A 27,084-nucleotide genomic window follows, 5' to 3' on the forward strand; every position below is an offset into this window, starting at 1 on the left:
GAAGCGACCACAGCCCGAAGAACCCAAGACAGCGGAGGCGACCACAGCCCGGAGAACCCAAGAAAGCGGAGGCGAACACAGCACTGAGAACCCAAGACAGCGGAGGCGACCAGAGATCAAGGGGACAGACACACAAAGGTCAGAGAGAAAGACAGAGTTCAGAGAACCCAAGACAGCGGAGGCGACCACAGCCAGGAGAACCCAAGACAGCGGAAGCGACGACAGTCCGGAGAACCCAAGACAGCGGAGGCGACCACAGCCCGGACAACCCAAGACAGCGGAAGCGACCACAGCACGGAGAACCCAAGACAGCGGAGGCAACCACAGCCCGGAGAACCCAAGACAGGGGAGGCGACCGCAGCCCGGAGAACCCAAGACAGCGGAAGCGACCACAGCCCGGAGAACCCAAGACAGCGGAGGCGACCAGAGCTCAGAGAGCCCAAGACAGCGGAAGCGACCAGAGCTCAGAGAGACAAACAGACAGAGAGCAGAGACAAACAGATAGACAAAGCTCAAAGAGATAGACAGACAGAGATCAAAGAGACAGACAGACAGACAAAGCTCAGAGAGAGAAACACATAGAGAGTTAAGAGAACCGAAAACAGCGGAGGCCACCAGAGGTAGAGGGGACAGACAGACAAAGGTCAGAGAGAAAGACAGAGTTTAGAGAACCCAAGACAGCGGTGGCGACCATAGCCCGGAGAACCCAAGACAGCGGAAGCGACCACAGCACGGAGAACCCAAGACAGCGGAGGCGACCACAGCCCGGAGAACCCAAGACAGCGGAGGCGAACACAGCCCGGAGAACCCAAGACAGCGGAAGCGACCACAGCACGGAGAACCCAAGACAGCGGAGGCGACCACAGCCCGGAGAACCCAAGAAAGCGGAGGCGAACACAGCACTGAGAACCCAAGACAGCGGAGGCGACCAGAGATCAAGGGGACAGACACACAAAGGTCAGAGAGAAAGACAGAGTTCAGAGAACCCAAGACAGCGGAGGCGACCACAGCCAGGAGAACCCAAGACAGCGGAAGCGACCACAGCCCGGAGAACCCAAGACAGAGGAGGCGACCGCTGCCCGGAGAACCCAAGACAGCGGAAGTGACCACAGACCGGAGAACCCTAGACAGCGGAGGCGACTACAGTCCGGAGAACCCAAGACAGGGGAGGCGACCACAGCCCGGAGAACCCAAGACAGCGGAGGCGACCACAGCATGGAGAACCCAAGACAGCGGAAGCGACCACAGCACGGAGAACCCAAGACAGCGGAAGCGACCACAGCACGGAGAACCCAAGACAGCGGAGGCGACCACAGCACGGAGAACCCGAGACAGGGGAGGCGACCACAGCCCGGAGAACCCAAGACAGCGGAGGCGAACACAGCACTGAGAACCCAAGACAGCGGAGGCGACCAGAGGTCAAGGGGAAAGACACACAAAGGTCAGAGAGAAAGACAGAGTTTAGAGAACCCAAGACAGCGGAGGCGACCACAGCCAGGAGAACCCAAGACAGCGGAAGCGACGACAGTCCGGAGAACCCAAGACAGCAGAGGCGACCACAGCCCGGACAACCCAAGACAGCGGAAGCGACCACAGCACGGAGAACCCAAGACAGCGGAGGCGACCACACCCCGGAGAACCCAAGACAGCGGAAGCGACCACAGCACGGAGAACTCAAGACAGCGGAGGTGACCACAGCCCGGAGAACCCAAGACAGCGGAAGGGACCACAGCCCAGAGAACCCAAGACAGCGGAGGCGACCACAGCCCGGAGAACCCAAGACAGCGGAGGCAACCACAGCCCGGAGAACCCAAGACAGGGCAGGCGACCGCAGCCCGGAGAACCCAAGACAGCGGAAGCGACCACAGCCCGGAGAACCCAAGACAGCAGAGGCGACCAGAGCTCAGAGAGCCCAAGACAGCGGAAGCGACCAGAGCTCAGAGAGACAAACAGACAGAGAGCAGAGACAAACAGATAGACAAAGCTCAAAGAGATAGACAGACAGAGATCAAAGAGACAGACAGACAGACAAAGCTCAGAGAGAGAAACACATAGAGAGTTAAGAGAACCGAAAACAGCGGAGGCCACCAGAGGTAGAGGGGACAGACAGACAAAGGTCAGACAGAAAGACAGAGTTTAGAGAACCCAAGACAGCGGTGGCGACTATAGCCCGGAGAACCCAAGACAGCGGAGGCGACCACAGCCCAGAGAACCCAAGACAGCGGAAGCGACCAAAGCACGGAGAACCCAAGACAGCGGAGGCGACCACAGCCAGGAGAACCCTAGACAGGGGAGGCTACCACAGCCCGGAGAACTCAAGAAGGCGGAAGCGACCAGAGCCCGGAGAACGCAAGACAGCGGAGGCGACCACAGCCCGGAGAACCCAAGACAGCGGAGGCGACCAGAGCTCAGAGAGAAAAACAGACAGAGAGCAGAGACAGACAGACAGACAAAGCTCAAAGACATAAACAGACAGAGGTCAAAGAGACAGACAGACAGAAAAAGCTCAGAGAGAGAGAAAGATAGAAAGAGATCAAAGATCCGAAAACAGCGGAGGCCACCAGAGGTCAACGGGACAGACAGACAAAGGTCAGAGAGAAAGACCGAGTTTAGAGAACCCAAGACAGCGGAGGCGACCGCTGCCCGGAGAACCCAAGACAGCGGAGGCGACCGCAGCCCGGAGAACCCAAGACAGCGGAGGCGACCACAGCCCGGAGAACCCAAGACAGCGGAGGCGACCCCAGTCTGGAGAACCCAAGACAGCGGAGGCGACCACAGCCAGGAGAACCCAAGACAACGGAGGTGACCACAGCCCGGAGAACCCAAGACAGCGGAGGCGAACACAGTCCGGAGAACCCAAGACAGCAGAGGCGACCACAGCCCGGAGAACCCAAGACAGCGGAGGCGACCACAGCCCGGAGAACCCAAGACAGCGGAGGCGACCACAGCATGGAGAACCCAAGACAGCGGAAGCGACCACAGCACGGAGAACCCAAGACAGCGGAAGCGACCACAGCACGGAGAACCCAAGACAGCGGAGGCGACCACAGCACGGAGAACCCGAGACAGGGGAGGCGACCACAGCCCGGAGAACCCAAGAAGGCGGAAGCGACCACAGCCCGGAGAACCCAAGACAGCGGAGGCGACCAGAGCTCATAGAGAAGACCAGAGCTCAGAGAGAAAAACAGACACAGAGACAAACAGACAGAAAAAGCTCAGAGAGAGAGAAAGATAGAAAGAGGTCAGAGATCCGAAAACAGCGGAGACCACCAGAGGTCAAGGGGACAGACAGAAAAAGGTCAGAGAGAAAGACAGAGTTTAGAGAACCCAAGACAGTGGAGGCGACCGCTGCCCGGAGAACCCAAGACAGCGGAGGCGACCGCAGCCCGGAGAACCCAAGACAGCGGAAGCGACCACAGCCCGGAGAACCCAAAACAGCGGAGGCAACCACAGCCCGGAGAACCCAAGAAGGCGGAAGCGACCAGAGCCCGGAGAACGCAAGACAGCGGAGGCGACCACAGCCCGGAGAACCCAAGACAGCGGAGGCGACCAGAGATCAGAGAGAAAAACAGACAGAGAGCAGAGACAGACAGACAGACAAAGCTCAAAGACATAAACAGACAGAGGTCAAAGAGACAGACAGACAGAAAAAGCTCAGAGAGAGAGAAAGATAGAAAGAGATCAAAGATCCGAAAACAGCGGAGGCCACCAGAGGTCAATGGGACAGACAGACAAAGGTCAGAGAGAAAGACCGAGTTTAGAGAACCCAAGACAGCGGAGGCGACCACAGCCCGGAAAAACCAAGACAGCGGAGGCGACCACAGACCGGAGAACCCAAGACAGCGGAAGCGATTACAGCACGGAGAACCCAAGACAGCGGAGGCGACCACAGCCCGGAGAACCCAAGACAGCGGAGGCGACCACAGCCCGGAGAACCCAAGACAGCGAAGGCGACCACAACACGGAGAACCCAAGACAGCGGAGACGACCACAGCCCGGAGAACCCAAGACAACGGAGGTGACCACAGCCCGTAGAACCCAAGACAGCGGAAGCGACCACAGCCCGGACAACCCAAGACAGCGGAGATGACCACAGCCCGGAGAACCCAAGACAGCGGAGGCGACCACAGCACGGAGAACCCAAGACAGCGGAGGCGACCACAGCCCGGAGAACCCAAGAAAGCGGAGGCGACCACAGCCCGGAGAACCCAAGACAGCGGAGGCGACCACAGTCCGAAGAACCCAAGACAGGGGAGGCGACCACAGCCCGGAGAACCCAAGACAGCGGAAGCGACCACAGCCCGGAGAACCCAAGACAGCGGAGGCGACCACAGCCCGGAGAACCCAAGACAGCGGAGGCGACCACAGCACGGAGAACCCAAGACAGCGGAAGCGACCACAGCCCGGAGAACCCAAGACAGCGGAGGCGACCGCTGCCCGGAGAACCCAAAACAGCGGAAGCGACCACAGCCCGGAGAACCCAAGACAGCGGATGCGACCACAGCCCGGAGAACCCAAGACAGCGGAGGCGACCACAGCCCGAAGAACCAAGACAGCGGAAGCGACCACAGCATGGAGAACCCAAGACAGCGGAGGAAACCACAGCCCGGAGAACCCAAGACAGCGGAGGCGACCACAGCCCGGAGAACCCAAGACAGCGGAGGCGACCACAGCCCGGAGAACCCAAGACAGCGGAAGCGACCACAGCACGGAGAACCCAAGACAGCGGAGGCGACCAGAGGTCAAGGGGACAGACAGACAAAGGTCAGAGAGAAAGACAGAGTTTAGAGAACCCAAGACAGCGGAGGCGACCACAGCCCGGAGAACCCAAGACAGCGGAAACGACCACAGCCTGGAGAACCCAAGACAGCGGAAACGACCACAGCCCGGAGAACCCAAGACAGCGGAGGCGACCACAGCCCGGAGAACCCAAGACAGGGGAGGCGACCACAGCCCGGAGAACCCAAGACAGCGGAGGCGACCACAGCCCGGAGAACCCAAGACAGCGGAGGCGACCACAGCCCGGAGAACCCAAGACAGCGGAAACGACCACAGCCCGGAGAACCCAAGACAGCGGAGGCGACCACAGCACGGAGAACCCAAGACAGCGGAAGCGACCACAGCCCGGAGAACCCAAGACAGAGGAGGCGACCGCAGCCCAGAGAGCCCAAAACAGCGGAAGCGACCACAGCCCGGAGAACCCAAGACAGCGGAAGCGACCACAGCCCGGAGAACCCAAGACAGCGGAGGCGACTACAGCCCGGAGAACCCAAGACAGCGGAAGCGACCACAGCACGGAGAACCCAAGACAGCGGAGGTGACCGCTGCCCGGAGAACCCAAGACAGCGGAGGCGACCACAGCCCAGAGAACCCAAGACAGCGGAGGCGACCACAGCACGGAGAACCCAAGACAGCGGAGGCGACCACAGCCCGGAGAATCCAACACAGCGAAGGCGACCACAGCCCGGAGAACCCAAGACAGCGGAGGCGACCACAGTCCGGAGAACCCAAGACAGCGGAGGCGACCAGAGCTCAGAGAACCCAAGACAGCGGAAGCGACCAGAGCTCAGAGAGAAAAACAGACAGAGAGCAGAGACAGATAGACAAAGCTCAAAGAGATAGACAGACAGAGATCAAAGAGACAGACAGACAAAGCTCAGAGAGAGAAACACATAGAAAGAGTTAAGAGAACCGAAAACAGCGGAGGCCACCAGAGGTAGAGGGGACAGACAGACAAAGGTCAGAGAGAAAGACAGAGTTTAGAGAACCCAAGACAGTGGTGGCGACCACAGCCCAGAGAATCCAAGACAGCAGAGGCGACCACAGCCCGGAGAACCCAAGACAGCGGAGGCGACCACAGCCCGGAGAACCCAAGACAGCGGAAGCGACCACAGCCCGGAGAACCCAAGACAGCGGAGGCGACCACTGCCCGGAGAACCCAAGACAGCGGAAGCGACCGCAGCCCAGAGAACCCACGACAGCGGAAGCGACCACAGCCCGGAGAACCCAAGACAGCGGAGGCGACCACAGCACGGAGAACCCAAGACAGCGGAGGCAACCACAGCCCGGAGAACCCAAGACAGGGGAGGCGACCACAGCCCGGAGAACCCAAGACAGCGGAAGCGACCACAGCCCGGAGAACCCAAGACAGCGGAGGCGACCACAGCCCGGAGAACCCAAGACAGCGGAAGTGACCAGAGCTCAAAGAGACAAACAGACAGAGAGCAGAGACAGACAGACAGACAAAGCTCAAAGCCATAAACAGACAGAGGTCAAAGAGACAGACAGACAGACAGAAAAAGCTCAGAGAGAGAGACAGATCGAAAGAGTTCAGAGATCCGAAAACAGCGGAGGCCACCAGAGGTCAAGCGGACAGACAGACAAAGGCCAGAGAGAAAGACAGAGAGGGGGGCGACCACAGCCCGGAGAACCCAAGACAGCGGAAGCGACCACAGCCCGGAGAACCCAAGACAGCGGAAGCGACCACAGCTCAGAGAGACAAACGGACAGAGAGCAGAGACAGACAGACAAAGGTCAGAGAGAAAGACAGACAGAGTTCAGAGAACCCAAGACAGCGGAGGCGACAACAGCCCAGCAACAGGAGAGGGCTGGGCTCTCAGACCGGGGCAACAAGACAGCACTGTACTCTCAAACCGGGGCAACAGCAGAGCACTGTGCTCTCAGACCAGGGCAACAAGACAGCGCTGTGCTCTCAGACCAGGGCAACAAGACAGCGCTGTGCTCTCAGACCGGGGCAACAAGACAGCACTGTGTTCTCAGACCAGGGCAACAGGAGAGGGCTGGGCTCTCAGACCGGGGCAACAAGACAGCGCTGGGCTCTCAGACCAGGGCAACAGGAGAGCGCTGTGCTCTCAGACCGGGGCAACAGGAGAGCGCTGGGCTCTCAGACCGGGGGCAACAAGACAGCGCTGTGCTCTCAGACCGGGGCAACAGGAGAGCGCTGGGCTCTCAGACCGGGGCAACAAGACAGCGCTGTGCTCTCAGACCGGGGCAACAAGACAGCGCTGTGCTCTCAGACCGGGGCAACAAGACAGCGCTGTGCTCTCAGACCGGGGCAACAACACAGCGCTGTGCTCTCAGACCGGGGCAATAGGAGAGCGCTGGGCTCTCAGACCGTGGCAACAGGAGAGCGCTGGGCTCTCAGACCGGGGCAACAAGACAGTGCTGTGCTCTCAGACCGGGGCAAACAAGACAGCACTCTGTTCTCAGACCGGGGGCAACAGGACAGCGCTGTGCTCTCAGACCAGGGCAACAAGACAGCACTCTGTTCTCAGACCGGGGCAACAGGACAGCGCTGTGCTCTCAGACCGGGGCAACAAGACAGCACTGTGCTCTCATATCGGGGCAACAACACAGCGCTGGGTTCTCAGACCGGGGCAACAGGAGGGAGCCAGCCAGCCAACCAGCCGGCCGGCAGTGCTCAGAGACCGGGGCAACAGGAGCCTGCAGCTAGAGGACAGACAGCGAGAGAGAGACACAGACCAACAGACACAGAAAGGCAGATAAACAGAGAGACACAAACACAGTGAGACACACACACAGACTGAGACAGAGAGAGAGACACAGACCAAGAGAGACAAACAAAGACACAGACAGAGAGAGAGAGACACCGAGAGAGAGAGACAATGAGAGACAGACTGACAGACAGACAGAGACACATACAAACACCGACAGAGAGAGACAGAGAGGGGAGAGAGAGGAAAGACAGAGAGAAAGAGAGACACAGACAGAGAGGGAGAGAGACAGACAGCGAGACACAGACAGACAGACAGAGACAGACAGACTGACAGAGAAAGAGAGACACAGACAGAGAGGGAGAGAGACAGACAGAGAGACACAGACAGACAGACAGAGACAGACAGACTGACAGAGAAAGAGAGACACAGACAGAGAGACAGACAACAGAGAGAGGAGACGGAGACTCTGGATGAATATTAGAGCCTAAAACACTGCAGTAAATGATGAATATTAGAGCTAAAATACTCTGCAGTAAAATGTGAATATTAGAGCTAAAATACTGCAAAAAAGATGAAAATACTACAGAAAAATGTGAATATTAAAGCTAAAATACTGCAGTAAAAGATGAATATTAGAGCAAAAATACTGCAGTAAAATGTGAATGTTAGAGCTAAAATTTTGCAGTAAAAGATGAATATTAGAGAAAATATTACAGTAAAAGATTAATATTGGCCCGCAACTGGAGGCTGGCTGGGCCTCAGAGACGACGATAGATGAGATGAGTGCAAGAAAGATCCCCACACGACCCCATTTTAGTTCCTGTCATTGAGTTGCAGCGCTGGACTTACCTACCTTGAAGGTACTGAGGAGCCGGCAACCAAGCATGGAGAGCAAAGCTTAAACAAAACAAAAACAAGAGGCCCGTGGCACTTGACGGTCACCTGAATTTTTGATGTAGTCAGTTTTGTTGTTTATGGGGAAAAAATACGAATCCACGTTTTGAATGGTATACCACATAACTAAATCATTTATATTCAACAAAGTGCGTGATTTTAGGATTTATGCTGCTACAGTCATGTAAGAAGCAAACACCTAATGCTGGTGGGTAAGATTTTTTCAGCTCCATCATAGATTAAGCTAATGTTTCTAATTCAGAGATGTGTGTGTGGAGTGGGTGTGGGGTTTTGTCACCACTTTAGCGGCTTCATTACTTGAGGATTGAATGCAAAACTTCACAAACTTATCAAGATCTTAATTTCTAGGGCATCAAGGTTACGATTACTATAGATAAGGGAAATAAACTTTGCCAAATGTGAAACCCTGGGGCCTGGAACCTTCCAATCCACAAAGTGTATTGGATTCTACATATCTGGATAGGGTTCTGGGCCAGCCTGGGATCTTTAAAATTTGTAATTAATTTAGGTCCTTCACTTTGCCTCAGGTGACCTAATAAAAACTGAAAGTGGTAATGAAAAAGGTTCTGCAATGTTGTGGGAAAAAAAGAATGTTTACTTTTGTTTAAATGAATATCAGTAAACTCTAGTCAATAATTAATATAAAAATGTTAATTTTCTTACATCCTGACGTTGTTCTTCCTCGTCTTGTTATCCTCCGACCACCAAGAAGGCAGCTGTCCTCCTATTCTGATTTGTGTCCTACATAAGTTAGACAAAAGTGAGCTCATGCAATACTACAGTTCACATTGACAAATTCACGCTATACATACCTCTTTATCAAGGCACTGCATAACACTTTGAAGGGTCAACCTCCTGCTTGATGAAATGGATGCCTTTATACAACTGCAAGAGAAAAAAACCCAAAATGAGCTGCATGTTTTGAAAAGGATAATGTGAATCAATTTTGCTTTCTTTTTTTGACCACTTTCAGCCTGTGTTAATGCAAATGGAATGAAATTTCCTTGGGGTCTGGATTCTTTTCAGATCTTTCAATTTTCAACTTCAGCTCCTTAGCTCATCTTCAGCCTCACTATTACTGTATACATACAATTTGTAACCTCTTGGCTCCCATCGTGGCCATTTTTTGGCCCAATTGAAACCCATAGTAAACTACATTTTTTCATTCCTTGTTATTCACAGTACTAAAGCATACAAGTTGGGTAAAATTGCTTTCATTCCTAACTCAACATTTCAAAATTGTAGTTTGTAATGTTTTTCTACCCAGATTATGTCATTTGTCTATTTTTGGCCAAAGGAGCAATCTTCATGTAATATTCTTAGTTTCCAATAGGGGCGTATGATGACTTACTGCCCCTCCAATGGAGTAAATGAATGACACAATTCTGACACAGGTGTGATCTTAAGGATGTCAGATAATGAAAAGTGTGTCTGTACATGAAATTGCAGCACAAAAAAATGTAGAGAGAAATAAAATTATTGCATCCTTAGATCCAGCTTGCAGTGAATTTCTGCTGATGCAGGCTGTTGAGCTTTGAGTGTCCCAGGCAAACTTGACTTTGATGCACATGTTGAAGCAACTGTAGCTTTGTTGTTTTCATAAAAAGTGCCACACACAACTACAAAATAGACCCCCCCCTCAGACACCCAACTATCTAGTCTCCAAAAAAAAATAACAGGACATCTTGCAAAGATGCAGCCTGCAGGGCAAACAAAAACAAACCTACGACACTGTTTAGAAATCTGTCCTGGACTTTATGCAGGTGCAGTCAGTAAATGCTATCAGCAGCCCAACAGCTCCCAGATCATTTTTACTCTGGCAAGATGGCGAGAAGGTCATATTCACTGCTTCAAGCACTTGAGTTTGTGATGCGATCAGAAAGCGAAGATGGGGAGAAATCCACTGCACTTGAAGAGACGACATCTACCAAAGATGAGGAACACATCCTCTCGTGAAGATGAGGACACATCCCTCCTCAGAGGAAGACAGCACCACTCCTACTGATGATGAGGAGAGTACCTAGCCAGTACCTGATTCTTCCTCCTCAGGGGTGTGCGGACAATACAGACACAGCAGGGTTAAACAAAAAAACCACAGCTACAGGTACTTTAGGCAGATACAGAGGAGCTGGAAGGCTGAAATGCGATATCTCATAATGGGAAAATTCTTTGGTCTTTCCCACCTAATAAAGAAGACCCTCGCATTCTCAATCCACAGTACCAGCCCCTCTATAAAAATAATGTTGTTGTTTTTCAAAGTAACAAGTATTGTGCATTTTTTTCTCAAATCAAATTTAAAGATTTAAAATTCTGAAGCTAAAAGAAATTTTGGATTTCGTGGTCAAGACTGATTCTAATTTTAAAAACTTGACTGTTGAGAGTAGAAAATAATGCGGTATTTTTTTTACTGCATTTTCTAAAAACACAAGGTGGTAGTTTTCTTCTTTTTTTGTCAGTGCACAAAAAAGTTAATGATGCATAAAAATCATTGATACTGCTAATTATTGACAAACATTTAGCAAAATTAATCAGGCAGCATGTATTATTTTTATTTAAAAAAGTGATTTTGTGCTTTTCTCCCTTTATAAATCATTATGTTATCTAACAGGCATTTAAAGGGTCAAAATTCTGTTTTTTGGTTTTCATGGACAGAACTGATGCAAATTTTAAAAATCAAGTTGGTAAAAGTGGAAAAATATTTTTATATATATTAATTTTAAAGCATTTTGAGACTGCAAACAGGGGGTGGCCATTTTTGGCCACGAACACGCTGAGAGGGAGTTTTTTTGTTTTTTGACATTTATATAGCTGCAATTATGCTTAAAAACTAAATCAGGAAGCATGTATTAGTTGGTTAAAAAAATGTGATTTTATGCGTTTCTCCCCTTTTAGATCATTAGCATTATGTGATCTAAAAGGCATTTAAAGGGTTAAAATTCTGAATTTGAATGAAATTTTGGTTTTCATGATCACAACTGATGCAAATTTGAAAAATTAAGCTGATGAAAGTGGAATTTTTAAAAAATATATATAAATTTTAAAGCATTTTGGAATACAAACGGGGTGGCCATTTTTGGCCACGAACACGCTGAGAGGAAGGGTTAAGGTTAGAATAACCCTCTCTATGCTCAAAAATAATAATGCATCATAATCAGTGTTGCTGTTAATGAATTACATATCTCAGACTGTGCTATTAATAAAACAAGAAAAACCGATAGCACTGGGAATATAGATAATGGTCATTTCTGAGGTTGTTTTTCAACAAGTGCTTTGTGCAAACGAACTGGCATTTGAAGGGTTAAAAATATGAAAATAAATGAATATTTTATATGTATGATAAGAATTGATGTTAGTTAAAAACTTTATGCAGTAAAAGTAGCAAAAAAGATAAAAAATCTAAAAAAAATTCAGACTCAGTATGTTGGGAGCCAAAAATGGCCACAAACAAACTGAATGGATGTTGTTTTTGAACATAGCCAGAGGGTTAAGAAGACCTTGTGAGCCATTGATTTATACAAATGTACTGATATTTTCATGTGAAAAACAATAAAAATATTTTGGAATTTAAAAAAAAGAACTACATCAATATTATTTTCTGACCTTTTATGGAATAATCAATTTAATAACCACCAGATTAACTGTAGACTGTAGAATAATTAGTAAAAGTAGAGAAAGATAAACTAGACAAGCCACACAGTTCAGACAGTGCTGCACCCTGACAGAGATCTTCATCCCCAGAGCAGCTGCGGTAGAGGAGCTCTGTTGTGATAGAGCGAGCAAGAGGATGAATACAGAGAGAGAGAGCGATAGTAGATAAACAGCGTGAATGCAAGAAATTCACAGTATTTCAGCTCGTTTCATTACTATACGCTGTGTAATGTTCTGTCTTCTGTTATTCAAGAAGTCATGCATGAACATTTGTGCTGCTAGCTTCTACGAGCAGCAAGCTATTTATTTTAACCGTCAACAACGTAGTCTCAGCTCCACAACAAAGCATTCTTGTTCGTCTATCTAACTCATAACACACTTAAGGCTATACTGCCAACTAGTGGTCACTTGATAGTACTGCTATCATTACATCTCCCTTCCAAAGTTTTAACAATACATATTTTATAACAATGTTTTAACTCATTCATTTTACTTTGTTTTACATCTTCATGTTTTTCCTTTTTTTTTTTTTTTTTTTTTTTTAACAAATAAACACTTTTACCAAAATGCATAACAAATAACAAGGTACCCTTTTTTCATAACAAACATTAAGCATTTTCAATAAGTCTGTCAGGTGGTTTTCTAGCTCTTGTCGACCTCCTAACAGGTTCAGTCATTCGAGAAGTTGCTTGAGGTTCTGTTGGGTGTGCAACTGGTGTATCTTTTTGTTCTTCAGGTTCTTCCTCAGCAGAATGTTTGTCAGTGTCCTCTTGAGTCTTTAACAGACTCCTCCTATTTCTCCTCACTGTCCGTCCATCCTCGGTTTCCACAATGTAAGACCTAGGTCCAACTTCACTGAGCACAGTTGCTTTTCTGCCCCAGCAGTCAGGTCCTTCGATCCTCACAGTGTCCTTTTCACAAAGAGGTTCAAGATATTTTGTAGCTCTGTCATAAGCCATTTTCTGTTTGAGTTTGAGCCTCTTCTTGTTATCCATCCAGATGTTGTTATCATGTCCTTGTTGTACTTGTGGAAGTGTAGTGCGGAGTTTACGACACATGAGTAGCTCAGCAGGTGATGCTCCACACTCCAGAGGTGCAGCTCTGTAACTTAGCAAAGCAAGGTGAGGATCAGTCTTACCATCTTTGGCTTTCTTCAGCAGTCTCTTAACGATTTGTACTCCCTTTTCAGCCTGACCATTTGCTTGTGGGTACAAAGGGCTCGATGTGATGTGCTTGAATCCATATTGCCTTGCAAATTCCTTAAACTCTTCACAGGCATATTGTGGACCGTTGTCACTCACAACACTCTGTGGGATTCCGTGTCTTGCAAAGAATCCTTTCATGTGCACAATAACAGACTGTGCAGAGGTGCTGGAGAGTTGGGCAATCTCAGGATAGTTAGAGTAATAGTCTATAACAAGAAGATAGTCTTTGCCATGCAGATGAAATAAATCTGTGCCCACCTTTTGCCAGGGTGCTGAGGGAAGGTCGGCTACCAGCATTGGCTCTTTGACTTGTTTGTAGTGATGTTTCTGGCAGATTTGGCATTTTTGAATCATTTCCTCAATGTCCTTGTTAATGCCTGGCCAGTAGATGGCTTCTCGCGCTCTTCTCTTGCATTTCTCTACTCCCAGGTGTCCTTCATGAAGACGTTGAAGCATGTCTTTGTGCATAGTTTGTGGAATAACAATCCTGTCCTTTCTCAGCAGGATGCTATTAGACATACATAACTCTGCCCGCACAGGAAAAAACTGTGGGCAGACTCCTTTTGACCAGCCATTGCTTATACACTGTGTCACTTTGTTCAGTACAGGGTCCATTGCTGTCTCTTTGACAATTTTGCAGCATATTGTCTGTTGCTGGCAGTGAGGCTGTGATCATGTTGATGTGAGCCTCAGCCTCCTCTGTTGTGATGCACTTAGTCTCACTGACAGGTGCTGGTGCTCGGGAAAGTGTGTCAGCTAGCACTATGTATTTTCCCGGCGTGTATATCAGATCAAAATCATAGCGCTGCAATGTCATCATCATACGCTGGATTCTGGGCGACATGTCGTTGAGATTCTTTTTTCTAATTGAAATGAGTGGTTTATGATCAGTCTCTGCTATGAACGTGGGCAGTCCATAAACATAAGTGTGAAACTTACCACACCCAAACACTAGGCCCAGTGACTCCTTCTCAATCTGAGCATAGCGTTTCTCAGTCTCTGACATTGATCTAGATGCATAGGCTACAGGTTGCCATGTTTCTTTGTTCATTTGCAGCAATACGGCACCTAGCCCGTCTTTTGATGCATCAGTGGAAACTTTGGTCGGTTTTGTTGGATCAAAGTAGGTAAGGACTGGCTCAGCTGTCACAGTTCTCTTTAGTTCTTTCCACTCCTTCTCATGTCTTGTTGTCCACTCGAAAGCTATGTTGTGATGCAGCAACTCTCTCAGGCACTTTGTCTTTGAGGAGAGGTTGGGAATGAACTTGCCCAGAAAGTTTATCATTCCCATGGCTCGCAGAACTCCTTTTTTATCAATTGGAGCTGGCATGTCCAGTATGGCTTGCACTTTGGTTTCATCTGGGACTACTCCGTCTGCTGTGAGCTTGTCTCCCAGGAACGTCATTTCTGTAACTCCAAAAAGACATTTCTCTCTCTTTAGTTTGAGTCCGTACTTTTTCACTCTTCGTAACAGTTTCTCTAGTCTCTCATCATGTTGTTGTTTTGTGTTTCCCCAGACTATTAAGTCATCAATGTAAACACGTGTTCCTTCCAGACCTTCTATGATCGACTCCATGGCTCTGTGAAAGATCTCGGGCGCTGACTTGATGCCAAATGGGAGCCTCAGAAAACAGTAACGTCCAAATGGTGTGTTAAAGGTGGTGTACCTGCTGCTTTCTGGGTCCAATTTCAGCTGCCAAAATCCGTGCGAGGCATCTAGTTTGCTGAAGAACTTTGCGCCTGCCATGTCACTCAGGATCTCTTCACGCTTGGGAATTTGATAATGTTCTCTTTTTATGTTTTCATTTAGATCTTTAGGATCTAGGCAGACACGTAACTCAGGGGAATTTCTCTTTTTAACACATGTGATGGAATTAACCCAGTCTGTGGGCTCTACCACTCTCTCAATGACTCCCATCTGTGTCATTCTGTTTAGTTCCTTTTTTAATCCGGCTTTGAGAGGTGCTGGTACTCTTCTTGGGGCATGCACTACAGGTTTAGCATCATCCTTGAGCTGTATTTTGTAAGTGTAAGGCAGTGTACCATGTCCTTTAAAGACAGACGTGTATTTGTTTAATATACTTGTACTACCTTCACTTTGTGACAGTCTTTTGTTCAATTTGTCCAAATTGACGTTGTCACTGTTGATTTGGTAGATTCTTTTCACCAGCCCAAGGTCCTCAGATGCCTTGTCTCCCAGGATTGACTCATGTCCACTTGGCACTATTGTGAACATTATGTTGTGTTGTTTTCCTTTTGCTGTCACAATCAGCCTGCAAACTCCCATAGTTTTTATTGGCTGGTTGTTGTACGCTTTTAATGACATAGCCTTGCCTGCGACTCTTTTTGGTTTCTCTGCAAGTGCTTTCACATCATTTTCATTGATTAGGTTTGCTTTGGCTCCGGTGTCAATTTTGAAGGTTATTATTGTCCCATTGACTATCAGAGGTGCAGTCCATTTATCTTCTTTTACTGCACATATAACATGTTCAGTGTCTCTTGTGTTTTGGGGCTGCTTGAAGTTGTCCTCTCCAGACACCATTTTGATGAAAAATGTCTCACTTAAATCATCACTATCATCTGTGTCTTCCTGCACTGTGTGTACGTTCTTTCTAGTGTGGCACATTTTCGCATAGTGATTTTGCTTTTTACACTTTGCACATGTTCTCCCAAATGCAGGGCACTGTTTCGGCTTGTGCATTTCGCCACACTTTTTGCAGCTAAACTGTGTTTGATCATTGTCTCTGCTTTTGTCTTTATGTTTAAACTTGAATCGTGACTTTCCTTTCATTGCCACTGTTTTCACAGACTCATTTTCTTCTTCACATGGCGTTGCTTTGAATGTAAGAGCGTGTTGCTTTGCTAGCTCATTAGCTTGGCACGTTTTTATTGCACTGTCCAATGTGAGGTCCGCATCTCTCAACAGCTTTTCTCTAAGTTTCTTTTCATTCGTCCCAAATACAATCTGATCCCTTATCATTGAGTTTTTGAGATCACCAAAGTTACAGGACTGAGCTTTTATTTTGAGATCGGTGAGAAAATTATCAAACGACTCACCAGGCTGTTGGAGCCTCGACCGAAACACGTATCGTTCATAAGTTTCATTTTTCTTGGCAAGACAGTGTTCATCAAATTTCTGTAGGACCTTTTCAAACTTGTCTTTGTCCTCGGTGCTTCGTATACAAACGTGTTGAAAACTTCAATAGCCTCCGCTCCGGCGATGGTTAGCAAAAGGGCTATTTTTCTTGCTTCCGCCCTACTATCCACTCCTATGGCGGCAAGGTAGAGCAGGAACTGTTGCTTGAAAGTCCGCCAGTTAGCATCCACATTACCCGTCATTTTCAGCGGAGTTGGTGGCTTTACGGCGTCCATCTTGCTTCAGTTTCTTTTTCTTTCTCGACCCGCGACCTGGTACCATGTAATGTTCTGTCTTCTGTTATTCAAGAAGTCATGCATGAACATTTGTGCTGCTAGCTTCTACGAGCAGCAAGCTATTTATTTTAACCGTCAACAACGTAGTCTCAGCTCCACAACAAAGCATTCTTGTTCGTCTATCTAACTCATAACACACTTAAGGCTATACTGCCAACTAGTGGTCACTTGATAGTACTGCTATCATTACACGCTGTACAAACACAAATGCCTCCCCTCAAACACTCGGACCATCGACAAATACGTTGACTATATGCAGTAAATATAAGCGTCCAAGTCTTTAGACTTCATTAACTTGTTATTTCACAAGTTAAAACTTACCGTGCAGATGGACAAATAGACAAATAGCGGCCCTTTTGATCCGGGGAGGGGAGGGGAGGGGAGGGAGGAGGGGAGGGGGGCTCAGTTTCGCGGGCATACCGGCACAAACTTTAACTGTGTGCAAACTAGCTAGCTAACAAAAGGGTAACGTTAGCCAGAAGTTGCTTGCAGGCAAATGTTGAATTCCAAAGTTTTTTTTATTGCTCCTGTCACGTCGGAAGCAATTTCTAACCTAAATGAACGCCCTCAAACTAACTGTCCGCCATTGTCAACAGTGGTGTAGTTTACTAATGCGCCATATTCAAACTTTGATTACGCGATGGATTAGCATAGAGAAAAACACGGAAAATGTAGTCATATTCGCAAAGCTCTGTCAATGTGCTGATTTTATTCCATTTTATCACAGAAGAAACTGCCATTGCTTATTAAATTTTATCAACAAAAACCCAAAAGCACTTTCAGAAGATAACTTACCTCCTCAGTCCGTGGTATCTTCATCCCAGCAGACTGACGTACCCTCACCGCCCTGGTCAGTTGCACTCTGCTGCGTCACTGCAGTCCAGATTGCAGCTAGCTGGAAAAGCGGTGTCCCTCCCTCCGCAGCTAGAATTTTAGTCCACGCCGGTTTTCTATATTGTTATTGTCAATAATTAAGTTGGGGTTGAAATACTGTGGTTGTCCCAGTTTAGACAACAGGTGAGGTCGACAGTTCTCTTGTATATCATAGAGTTAGGGTTTTATTTTTTGATTAATCCAAGATTATGGTATTTCTTCAGCAGGGGAGGTGGAGGCGGAGGGGGGTGCGGGGGGAGGCGGAGGGGGCCGAAGCACCTGCCCCTTTGCCTCCTTGATGCCCAACAGTGCCTGTTGTCAAAGTTGTTTTTTTAATTCTATTTAATTTTGTTTTATTGTAAGTGTGGTGTGTGTGTGTGTGTGTGTGTGTGTGTGTGTGTGTGTGGTTGTGTGTTGTGTGTGTGTGTGTGTAAAAGTCTCTGGGACCAAAATAATAAATAAAACAAAACTAAAAATATTCAGATCTACCGTCGGTCGGTCACGTGATCTACGTAGACGTCCCCCACTGCTCTGAGGGGTCCAGATGTTCCTGTAGCTCTGCGCTAGCGCCGCTAGTCTAGAAACCGGAGACCCGAGGGAGGACATCAACAACTGATGGTCCTGATGGAGAGGAGGTTCTGCAGCGGGATTCGTTTAGTTACGGTGTATTTTTGCAAGATGACTGATGAAGTGAGCATCCTGTGTGTGTGTGTCTGACTCTGCACACACACCTGTCATCAGTTCTAGCCGCTAGTTAACCACACAGCTGCTGAGAGGATAAAGTCTGCCAGGCTTCTTTTTGTTTCTGTATGTTTCTGTTGTCATGGGCAAAGTGCATCAGAGAGATGTATTATTTTACTGTCAGTGAGTTGCAGTGTGTTTTCCTGTTTCTAGAGGCAATGAGACAGAGGTTATGTTATTTCACTGAAACTACGTACATGCATTTTCACATAATTTTGGACTATTGCAGTATAAATACAATAATAATTAGAAGAATTTGAATTGTGATTTTCTCAACCTCTCATTTAAAGATATCAGTACTTGTTTATAACATTTGTATATATAGACAAGTTAAATATAATATGCCTAAATATAAAATATAAAACTTTTAGAACCTTGCTGACTTGTGCAAAGTGGATAGTCAAACTGAATAAAAGTACAAATACATTTAAATACATGATTTCTATATCATTTAATTGTTTTTAAACTTATTATTAGCACTACGAATAATAAAGGGCAGATTATGAATCAGCACCATGGAGCAAATCCGTGGCTCTACAGTACATGTCTGGAAAAGGTATGAAATTTAAAAGCAAGGACTCCAGGAAGAGTAGCCACAGTTGAACAGTCCAGTGTCTAATGGTGATGTAAATTCAGCTTCAAAATAATAATTTTTCTCAAATACACTACATCACAGGTCAGAGTTTGAACCAATGACCTTCTGATCAGCAGTCCTGAGACTTAACCACTGCTGCACCTTGTATTATGAGGTATGTTTCTGTATGATGTTTCAAATTCTTGCTCCATGTGCCCCCTTTTAACTTTGAGCACCCTGCCCCCTCCAAAGGTCTCTGCATGGCCCCTGCTCCCCTCCTCCCCCCAGCACCCCGTTTCTTTTTTCAAGGGTATAACTTACAGAAATAAGTTAAATCAACACTGACGCTCCTGATAAAGTGATGTGGGGACTGCTGTTATTTTGAACACCACTGTAGATCTTCTTCCCTCTCCAGCTCCGTTCATCTTCTTGGCTTCTATCTGCAGATCTCCACAATTTATCCTCCAGCAGCCTCCAGAGATAACTTCACCAAACACCGCCCCAGAGGCCGGTCGGGTCTTCAGATCCGTCTGGAGGATGGACAACGTTTCCTCTCCTCGTCCATCTCCTGAGCATCGGTAAGAATCCCTCTGGGCTCTGAGGGTTTCTGCAGGATCGTCTGACGCTAAATGTTAGAGAATAGATCTCAATCTCCAGAACACTGAAACTAAAACACACATTTAACACAATAAACAGATTTTATATCATCAGAAAGAACATTCAGACAAAAAACTGAAAAAAATGGAAACGCACGTTTATCATAAACTGTTTCTCTTTATGATGCACAGAAATCAGGATTCAACTGAGATTCAGCTGAACAGAAAATAAAACAAACTGTAGTCCATCACTCTGTTTATTCATTTTACAAGTTTCAGGACAGTTTGTTAGGGTTAGGCTCTTTTTTTAAATTCTAGAAGTTAAATGTGTCTAAAACTGATCTAACAAGAAGATCAGGCATAAAAACTGTTCACAGAAGAACTAAAATGTGTTAAAGACATTAGAGAGAAGATTCTGTGTGCAGAAATTTAGAAAACCTGTAATCTAGAACTAATACAGAGTGAGCAAACTGGCATAAATTTGACAAAAAAAATATTATATGCATCTATCTTTAACCATTAAATCAGTTTAAGGAAAGGTTCTTTAGACTCTTTTCTTTTCAATTCTAGAAGTTAAACATGTCTAAAACTGATTCAACAACAAGATCAGACATAAAAACTGTTCACTGAAGAACTAAAACATGTCAAAGACATTGTATGTAAAACAACGTATGTAAAAATGTTTTTAAAAATGTAAACAACCTGTAATGTAGAATTAATATAGAGCAAAAATACTTGCATACAGTGTGCAAACTCGCGTATATTAGAAAATATATTTGTATGCATCTATCTTTAACCATTAAATCAGTTTTAGGAACGTTAGATTCCTAAAACCCTAACCCTAATTCTAGAAGTTAAATGTGCTTAACAAGAAGATCACATCAACTTATCGCATACATTTTGAATCTTTCTGGGCAAATGTTTGGGTAATTTTATACAATTTAGTCAATTAGAAAAAGTTTTTGGATCATTTTGCACAAAGATTCCACTTTTTTGAGCAAATCAAGTCATTTGGATTCATTTTGAACAGTTTTCAGTGATTTCAAAGTCAAAGTCAAAGTCAGCTTTATTGTCAATTCTTCAATATGTACATGACATACCAAGAATCGAAATTTCGCTCCTCTCTCTTCGTGCAACAGTAGACATTAAATAAAGACTTAGAAAATAAGATATTAAAGGGCAAAAAAGAACAAAGGAAGCAAAACTAGAGCCGAGCAACAACTAAGAACTAAGAAAAGCAGAACTGACTGAAATGTAAACATGACTATGAGATAAAGTGACGGATTTTAGTGCAGAATACTCAGAACAGTGCAAATAAGTAACAGTCCAAGAAGTGCAAATATGCTTGATGGTTGAATGTGCTATTACAGTGCAGGTCAGAGGTTATTGACCAGAGTTTGTGTATGTGGGGGAAGGGGGTGGTAGAGAGGGCAGAGAGGGGAGAGAGTTCAGCTTCCTGACAGCCTGGTGGATGAAGCTGTTGCTCAGTCGGCTGGTCCTGGTCCTCAGACTCTTCAGTCTCCTCCCTGATGGCAGCAGGCTGAACAGGTTGTGGGACGGGTGTGTGGGGTCTCCTGCAATGCTTAGTGCATTAGTTGAACTTTTGCCAAATCTTGAGTAAAATTGGTGAAATTGTGTTACTTGTTGTTGGGTCTAATCAAGCAAATAGAAGAATAGAGATACCTCAGTTTGAATTCACTTTTTAATCCACTTCTGCACAAATTCTTAATCTTTTTGGACAAATCATGGGTAATTTCAGATAATTTCAAGTCAGTTTGTCAAAGTTTGATCTCATTAGGAGAAATTTGTGAGTAATTTTGCACCAAGTTTCATCTTTTTTGTCATTTTCAGACAGTTTACAGTTCAAAGAAATGTTAAAATGTTTGTGAATAACATTCACAACAAAATCAACTAAAATCCAGCAAATTTCACAGATTTTTTTATGAATGCTCTTAAAGAAAATATTACAAGTTTTTATATATATATATATATATATATATATATATATATATATATATATATATATATATATACACAAAAATTTTCTTGCCAAATTTAGGAAATTTTTTATAAATAAAACTTTTAAAGGAAACTTTTAAGGAATTATTGGAATTTCCTTCCTGAAGGTTTCGCAAATTTTCAGAAATTTGTTTTTTTTGCTGATTTTTTTTTCAGACAAGGTAACAATATTTTTTGGTGCCTGTAAATGAAGACAACAGGAAGGTTAAGTTAGCTCGACTTGAATTCAGTTTTCTCTCAGCTTCTTTATAAATTCCAGTGTAAATTCCACGTGATGTGAAGTTGATGCTACATTATGATGTTTCTCCCTGCTGACGTCTGACGTTACGGTGAGCGTATTGCGTCACTTCCTGTTGTAGCGCTGTGTTGTGTTCTGTGACTGTTGTAGCTTATCCACTCCATCTAATTTGATATTCATTAAATCTGTGTGTAGCGGTAATATTTCAATCGTAACATACACTCGTTTTCTTCACGCACCCTCTCAGTACTTAATTCTAAGTTAATCTGTTATCTCTGTCCGCTAGCCTAGCACTTAGCAGTTAGCATGGCTTCTCCCTCTTCCTCTCCTTCTCTTTCCTGCTCAGTGTGTCACATGTTTAGTTACTCCTCTGCCTCCTTTAGTGATAATGATACCTGTAATAAATGCAGTCTGTTTGTAGCTTTGGAGGCGAGGCTCTCTGAATTGGAAGCGCGGCTCCGCACCATGGAAAACACCCCGCTAGCTGTTAGCCAGGCTCCCTTAGCCGGTGCGGACCGCAATAATATAGCTGCTAGTGTAGCTTCTGCTAGCCGTACCCTAGCAGCTCCCGAGCAGCCGGGAAGTCAGGGTAGCTGGGTGACAGTTCGTAGGAAACGTAGTCCTAAGCTCAAGCCCGCTGTCCCGGCACACCACAAACCGCTTCACGTTTCTAATCGTTTTTCCCCACTCAATGACACACCCGCTGAGAAACCAACTCTGATCATTGGCAGCTCCGTAGTCAGAAACGTGAAGCTAGCGACACCAGCGACCATAGTAAAATGCCTCCCAGGAGCCAGAGCGGGCGACATAGAAGCAAATTTGAAACTGCTGGCTAAAGATAATCGTAAATACAGTAAGATTGTTATTCATGTCGGCGGTAATGACACCCGGTTACGCCAATCGGAGGTCACCAAAGTTAGTGTGGCATCGGTGTGTAACTTTGCCAAAACCATGTCGGACTCCGTAGTTTTCTCTGGACCCCTGCCTGATCTGACAAGCGATGATATGTTTAGCCGTATGGCATCGTTTCGCCGCTGGGTGTCTACGTGGTGTACTGCAAACGACGTTGGCTTTATAGACAATTGGAGCTCTTTCTGGGGAAAACCTGGTCTGATTAGGAGAGACGGCATCCATCCCACGTTGGCTGGTGCAGCTCTCATTTCTAGAAATATGGCTGATTTTATTAGAACTCCTAAAGCATGACAACCCAGAGTTCAGACCAGGATGCAGAGTTGTAGTCTTCCACACCTCTCTGCAGTTTCCTCTCAGCTGTCACCCTCCAGTAAATCACTTAGCTTTGTTGAGACTGTGTCTGTCCCCCGACCACCAAAATTCAATAAATTAAGCAAATCAAAACTAAACAAAAGACATAGTAACCATAAAAATCTAATTAAAATTAATACCACTATTTCAACTGAGCGAAGAAACAGGACAATTAAATGTGGTCTGTTAAATATTAGATCTCTCTCGTCTAAATCTCTGTTAGTAAATGATTTGATAACTGATAACCAGATTGATTTGTTCTGTTTGACTGAAACCTGGTTGCAGCAGGAAGAATATGTTAGTCTAAATGAATCAACTCCTACTAGTCATACTAACTGTCATGTTCCTCGAATCACGGGCCGAGGAGGAGGAGTGGCAGCAATTTACCTCTCTAGCTTAAAAATGAACCAGAGACCTAAACCTAGTTACAGTTCATTTGAAAATCTTACTCTCAGTCTCTCTCATCCAGATTTAAAAGCTCAGAAACCAGTTTTATTTGTTGTTGTATATCGTCCTCCTGCTCCTTACTCTGAGTTTTTATCTCAATTCTCAGACTTTTTATCTGATTTAGTGCTCAGCTCAGATAAAGTCATTATTGTGGGTGACTTCAACATTCATGTTGACGTGGACAGTGACAGCCTTACGACTGCTTTTAATTCAATATTAGACTCAATTGGGTTTTCTCAACATGTAAATAAACCAACTCATAGTTTTAATCATACCCTTGACCTCGTTCTGACTTATGGCATAGAAATCAAACAGTTAACAGTATTTTCCCGGAACCCTCTTCTTTCTGACCATTTTATGATAACATTTCAATTTACAACAATAGATTGTATAGGAGTTAAGAATAAATATCATTACAGTAGATGTCTGTCTGACAATTCGATGACTAAATTTAAGGAAACAATACCCTCTCTATTTAGTCCAGCACCACTTACTGATATAATGGAAGGGAAATATTATAATTTTAACCCCACAGAAGTGGATTATATTGTTAATAATGCTGCAGCCTCACTGCGTACAACACTTGATAGTGTTGCACCTGTAAAAAAGAAAGTTCTATCTCAGAGAGGACCTGCTCCTTGGTATAATTCCCAGCTGTGGACTTTAAAGCAGGCGTCCCGAAAGCTGGAAAGGAAGTGGTACTCCACTAATTTAGAGGAAGTTTATGTAGCTTGGAAAAAAAGTCTAGTAATTTATAAAAAAGCTCTTCGTAATGCCAGGACAACATATTATTCATCTTTAATAGAGGAAAACAAGAACAACCCCAGGTTTCTCTTCAGCACTGTAGCCAGGCTGACAAAGAGTCAGAGCTCTGTTGAAACTTGTATTCCTTTAGCTTTGAGCAGTAACAACTTCATGAGCTTCTTTACAAATAAAATTATTACGATTAGAGAAAAAATTAATCTGGCCCTTCCTGCAAATGTCACAGATGTATCATCGAGTACAGATACTTTAGAATTGGCTGTAAGACCAGATGGATATTTAGAATTTTTCACCCCCATACATCTCTCTGAACTCATTTCAATAGTTTCTACATCCAAACCATCAACATGTCTTTTAGATCCTATCCCAACTAGACTGTTCAAGGAGGCTTTACCTTTAATTAATTCCTCAATGTTAGATCTGATTAATCTCTCTCTAGTAACAGGTTATGTACCACAGGCTTTTAAGGTTGCTGTAATCAAACCTTTACTTAAAAAGCCCACTCTAGATCCAGATGTTTTAGCCAACTATAGACCAATTTCCAACCTCCCATTTCTCTCTAAAATTCTGGAAAGAACAGTTGCAAATCAATTATATGAACATTTACAAAGGAATAGCCTGTTTGAAGAGTTTCAGTCAGGCTTCAGAGTGCATCATAGCACAGAAACAGCTCTGGTGAAAGTTACTAATGACCTTCTCATAGCGTCAGATAATGGACTGGTCTCTATACTTATTTTATTGGACCTTAGTGCAGCATTCGATACAATCGACCACAAACTTTTATTACAGCGACTAGAACATTCTATTGGCATTAAAGGGACAGCACTGGACTGGTTTAAATCCTACTTATCAGACAGGTTCCAGTTTGTGCATGTCAACAATGACTCTTCTGAGCATACTAGGGTTAATCATGGAGTTCCTCAGGGTTCTGTCTTAGGACCAATACTGTTCACATTATACATGCTTCCCTTAGGCAACATTATTAGGAAGCACTGTATTAATTTCCATTGTTATGCTGACAACACTCAATTGTATTTATCTATGTAGCCAAATGAAACTAATCAGCTAGCTAGACTGCAAGATTGTCTTAAGGACATAAAGACCTGGATGACCTATAATTTCTTACTACTAAATTCAGACAAGACTGAAGTCATTGTATTTGGCCCCAAACATCTTAGAGAATTGCTTTCAAAGCATATAGTTACTCTGGATGGCATTACATTGGCCTCCAGTACTACTGTGAGGAACCTCGGTGTTATCTTTGACCAGGACATGTCCTTTAACTCGCACATAAAACAAATCTGTAGGACTTCCTTTTTCCACCTGAGAAATATTGTGAAAATCAGGAACATCCTGTCTCAGAGTGATGCAGAAAAACTAGTCCATGCATTTGTTACTTCTAGGCTTGACTACTGTAATTCCTTATTATCAGGTTGTCCCAATAGCTCTCTGAAACATCTACAGCTGATCCAAAACGCTGCAGCCGGAGTACTGACGGGAGTTAGCAAGAGAGATCATATTTCTCCTATATTGGTTTCTCTTCATTGGCTCCCTGTTAAATCTAGAATAGAATTCAAAATCCTTCTTCTGACATATAAAGCTCTTAACAACCAATCTCCATCATATCTTAAAGATCTGATAGTACCATATTACCCTAGCAGAACTCTTCGCTCTCAGACTGCAGGCTTACTTGTTGTTCCTAGAATCTCTAAAAGTAGAATGGGAGGCAGAGCCTTCAGTTATCAGGCACCTCTCCTGTGGAACCAGCTCCCAGTTTGGGTTCGGGAGGCGGACACCCTCTCTACTTTTAAGACCAGGCTTAAAACCTTCCTTTTCGACAAAGCTTATAGTTAGGGCTGACTGGGTGACCCTGACGGGGTGAGCTGGTGTTTTCATTTGCACAACTGACTTCCCCGCTTGACGTCCCTTTAGTTTGCCCCTAGTTATGCTGCTATAGGCCTAGGCTGCTGGGGAACCTCTCTGGATGCACTGAGCCCTTCTCTAACTACCTATGTATTTACTATATATACCATTATTGCATTACATTCACTCTGTTTCTTTCTGTGTCCTTTCTCTGAGTGTCCCTGGTCCCAGAGCTGGATGCTGGATGCTTCAGATGTGTGGCTGTGTTTTATGGTCCTTGTGTCCCACCCCCCACCTCTCTATCTCTACCCCTCTATCTGTATCCCTCTATCTCTACCTCTACCCCTCTATCTCTACCTCTCTACTTCTTCTGTCCCTCTCAACCCGCCCGGCCAGCAGGCAGATGGGTCCCCCCACATTAGAGCCGGGTTCTGCTCGAGGTTTTTTTCCCTGTTAAAAGGGTGTTTTCCTTGCCACTGTCGCCTTTTGGCTTGCTCTGGGGGTCAGGCATATGGGTTCTGTAAAGCGTCTCGAGACAATTTGACTGTAATTGGCGCTATATAAATAAAATTGAATTGAATTGAATTGATGTTGACCCAGTTTGGTTGACAGAAATAAGCGATAAATTTCCTCTCAGAGCGCATAAATAGAGTGAACTGTTGGTCTGTGGAAACTCTGATCTGTTAAATGTGGCGGCTTCCCGTCCTTATTTTCTGCCTCGCTACATAAACGGAGCAGCATCACGTGACTCTGAGTGTTACTAACAGTTTACACCTGTTACCTGTAATCTGCCCGTTACCACGGCGTTGCAGTTGTCTGTTCAGGGTGAAGCTTCCAGGAGGGATTTAGAAGTTCAGTCTGTTCAGAGCTGGATTTCCTCACATCAGTGGGCTGGGAGGGTGAGGAGAGGTGGAGGTTTTCAAATGTCAGGTCCAGAGAGATTAACAGACTCCCTCCAACGTCCTCCAGTCTGGCAAAAAACGGAGTCGTTCTTTTTTCTCTGCAGACAAAGTTTTAATGCTGGAGAAGA

At 45.5% G+C, this 27,084-nt stretch overlaps 1 long non-coding RNA gene across 1 annotated transcript; it reads right to left on the reverse strand.

The window, feature by feature from the left end:
• Positions 1 to 19,701: 19,701 nt before the first annotated feature.
• On the reverse strand, positions 19,702 to 27,064 carry LOC129349597 (uncharacterized). Its single transcript, XR_008602655.1, has 2 exons — positions 26,836 to 27,064; positions 19,702 to 21,036 (listed from the first exon to the last, which is right to left on the reverse strand). It is a non-coding gene; the product is annotated as an uncharacterized LOC129349597 (long non-coding RNA).
• Positions 27,065 to 27,084: the final 20 nt, after the last annotated feature.

Source organism: Amphiprion ocellaris, chromosome 9 (assembly GCF_022539595.1).
Source record: "Amphiprion ocellaris isolate individual 3 ecotype Okinawa chromosome 9, ASM2253959v1, whole genome shotgun sequence".
Taxonomy (NCBI): Eukaryota; Metazoa; Chordata; class Actinopteri; family Pomacentridae; genus Amphiprion; species Amphiprion ocellaris.